The sequence below is a fragment of the Nannospalax galili genome, unplaced genomic scaffold, assembly GCF_000622305.1.
Source record: "Nannospalax galili isolate Female #2095 unplaced genomic scaffold, S.galili_v1.0 scaffold805, whole genome shotgun sequence".
Lineage (NCBI taxonomy): Eukaryota > Metazoa > Chordata > Mammalia > Rodentia > Spalacidae > Nannospalax > Nannospalax galili.
This window is the reverse complement of record NW_008353486.1, coordinates 918,248-922,086: the sequence shown is the minus strand read 5'-3', so window position 1 is coordinate 922,086 and position 3,839 is coordinate 918,248.

Sequence of the window (3,839 nt, the reverse complement as noted above, 5' to 3'; positions counted from 1 at the left end):
ATCTTTATACCCCAGTCCTCACTGGCACCCTCCCCTAGCCCTTCCCTCCCCCACTGGAATCCCTATACTCTGTCACCCCTGTTAAGGCCCACTGTGCTGTCAGTGTCCCCAGTTGTTCCCCAGTGCAAGTCCATAAGGTAGTGACTTTTTAAACTGCAGGAGTAAAACTGATTTTGAAGTAGAATTGGGTTGTAAGATAGTGATTAAGCTGCATTTTTTAAAGCTACCTTTTCTTCCCAGGTCCTTCTTTTCTTTTTTTTTTCTTTTTCTTTTTTTTTTCTTTTTTGAGTCAAGATCTCAGCATGTAGCCCTGGCTTGCTTGAAATCACTTGGAAATCAGGCTGGCCCTGAACTCACAGAGCTCCAGCAGCCTCTGCTCCCCTCATGCTATGATTAAAGGCCTTTGCCACAATGCCCAACTAGGTAGGCATTTTTTTCTTTCATTTTTATATTAATCTGTATTATTTATGTTTTTAAAACCTGTACTTTTATCATGAAAATTTTAAATATTTTTAATATATAAAAGCTCAAATTCATAAATTTTCATAATACAGATAGTGTATTTCATAACAAATATTAGGCAATTTTCTTAAAAACGAAGTGATAGACGTTCTTACTATTACTTGGCAAGACAGGAAATGTCCAACAATAATTGTGTACATGCACATACACATGGATGCACACACTCATACCTGCATATGCAGAGGCCAGAGGAGGACATTGGGTATCCTGTCCCCCTCTATCACTCTCCACCTTGTTCCCTCGAGACAGGGCACTTTACTGAACTTGGAGTGAGGCTGGCAGCCATCTTGCCCCAGCAATAATGCGGTTTCTTCTCCCTGGGGCTGTAGGCACCTGCAAAGCCACACCTGACTTTTTTTTAATGTGTGGATGTTGGGGAACCAGGAAACCCAGGTCCTCAAACTTATGCAGGAAGCACTTTCACTCACTGAGCCATCTCCTCAGCCCAAACAATAATAGTTTTTCAAAATTCCTTAAGGCTCAAGGGAAGGAAAGCTGAAGCAAGGGCAGCAGTTTAATAAGACTTTAGGAGTACAAGTACTAGATTTGTAGGAAGAAGACCATCCACAGGACTCATTGTCACAAAGGAAATCTTGAATCAATAGTTTTTAAACCTTGATTTTATGTACTAGCCTCTTATCTGACAGGAACACAGGTAGGTAAGTAGGTAGGCACATTTGCTCAAAAAAGGAGAAGAAAGTATAGGAGAGGACTTTTAAATATTTAGGTATTAAATACTATTGTAAATACTAAGGATACAATAATGAATAAAACTTTGTGGATATACTTGAGGAAGGAAGCAAATATATATTTAGCTAAACTGTAATTTGATTTTGTTTGTTTGTTCTGAGACAGTATCTTACTGGATAGCCTGGACTGACTGGAATGTTTATGTAACCCAGGCTGCCCTCAAGCTCATGGCAATCCTGCCTCAGCTAGAATTGCAGGAGTTAGTTATCACACTCAGCTCTAAACCACAATTTGAGATGCCAAAACTTGAAAAATCCCTTCTAGAAGATGTGCTTCATAATTAAATAAATCATACTGTAAGGAAGGAATTGTTACAGTAGCAAAAAAGGCCTCTTAGGAGCCTGGGTGGAGACCTAACCTTCCCATTTTATCAGATCAGTCACCTGGCCAAAGGACCAGCCCTGCAAAGGTAGGCTCAGCTCAAACCCTGCTGAAGAGAAAAACTAGCATGTTAATGAAATGATGAGCTGGAATCCCTGCCCCCTAGAGCAGTAGCTTACAGCCAGCAGCAGCCGTGTAGCTCCATAGGTCTGGATGCTTTTCTTTCTTATCTTCTTTCTGTCTCTTTTCTAAGCATGCTTTCACTTTGGCCTGCCCCAACATTTCGGGGTTCTTTACTCTTTGTTTAAAACACCCCTCCCTGCCATGTGGCTGCTAGTTTGCCACCTGTCTGACTTCTATGCTGGCTTTAAATGGCATGGATTTTTCTCTGTTTTCCTCCTCTGGGCAGCTGCTGAGATTTACAGTTGTCTGATTTAGTGGGTTTTCTTTTAAACCAATAAAATTGTACTAAAGCTTCCATTTGAGTCCATTCTTAAATTTTTTTATTAATGAGTCTAAGGACCTTAAGAGGCTCCTTTTCCCCTGTATCAGAGTGGTACAAAAAGTAGAATGGGAAAGATAACTATGAGTGAAATCGAGCATCAATTATATAAAACAACAATAGTGACTCAGGGGCAAATGAAGAAGAAAATCCAGCTGAAATACTAATGGTAACAGCATGTGCTGGGGGGCAGGGTGATCAAAGCACTTGTTTTATCAACATCAGTATAAATATTCTTATCAACTTTAGGTTATAGATGCTCATGTTAAGGACATCTCTGAAAGAAAATATGTGAAATGCATTATTACCAAATGTAGTAGGTGGAAAGGTATATGAAAAATTTTGTGAAACATTAAACAACAGCAGAAAATGAAAGATTTTTAAAGATAACTTCTTTAAAATTTAAAGAGAAAATGACATGAAATAAAACAGCAGAAATAAATATAAATATGTCAGTAAATGCAACAAATATAAATGAACTAAATTCACCAATTGAAGGATTATCAGATTGGATAAAAATAATAAAATATACTTGAAGGAAATTTATAAGAAATATATCCAACATGAGGGTACAGAAAGGTTAATAGATAAGGGAGAACTTTTGTAGTAAAACAACAAGAAGTAAAACACTGAGTTAAAATGGAGGAACTAGGGCCTAGAGAGATGGCTCAGTGGTTAAGAACACTGGTTGTTCTTGCAGAAGACCCGGATTCGAATCCCAGCACCCACATGGCCACTAACAACTGTCTGTAACTCCAGTTCCAGGGATCTGATAACCGCTTCTGTTGTCTGCAGGCATTGCACAACATGGGTGCACTTACCTACATGCAGGCAATACACATATACACATAAAATAAAAAATAAAATTAAAAAAGAGTTCTTTTTTAAAAATTATTTATTTCATAACCAAATGATTAGAAGAGGCATTTCATTACAACAGTATTGACATATTCAATAACAATTTCCAGAGCTAAGATGCTTCTCTTTCAAAATTGGCTATAAATTTTTAGGTTTACAGTTGAATTAATACAGTTATACAATATTGTACTCCATATAAACCCTATAAGAGAGGTTTTAAACTTTGAAAAAAATCTCCATTTCATTATTAAAATACACAGTTTCATATAGAAAAATTCATTTTTAATACAACTGACACTACAATGCACATGTGTTTCTAATCTCTATATATCTGATCATTACTAGTCACTGTTGGTTACTTTCTGAGCTCCTTGGCATCTGAGCATGGATATAAAGTCATCAGGTAGATTTCAATGGTAATGTTTTTCACATCTAGTAGTTATTAAGGAACAAATTTTTATGCTTTGAAGAATTCATTTTTATAGACCCACTTCCCAGGTAGCCCCCTCCCATAGCCTCCCTCCCCTCACTAGAGCCCTTATACTCTGTTATCCTTGCTACTGTCTGCTGTATTGTCGGCACCCCCAGTCATTCTCCACTACTTGTCCTTCTGGTGAATCTAGTCAGCCTATCTAGAGGTCTTTGTTTTAGGAGGGTCAGCTGTTCCTCATCTAGCGATATTCAGTTCTCAATATTCTTTTGGATAAGATTGGGGTCTGCTGTTCAATTTCCCAGTTCTCTTCTGGGCTACTATCTGGGAATCCCTTTGGCCACCCTGGCCAACAACTCAAAAGAAGGTATTGCCTGTCTGGCATTGTTGCTTGTTATGTAGCCTTTAACTATGCATGTGGCCTCTTCAGAAATTATATTGGCCCCTTTAATCTTT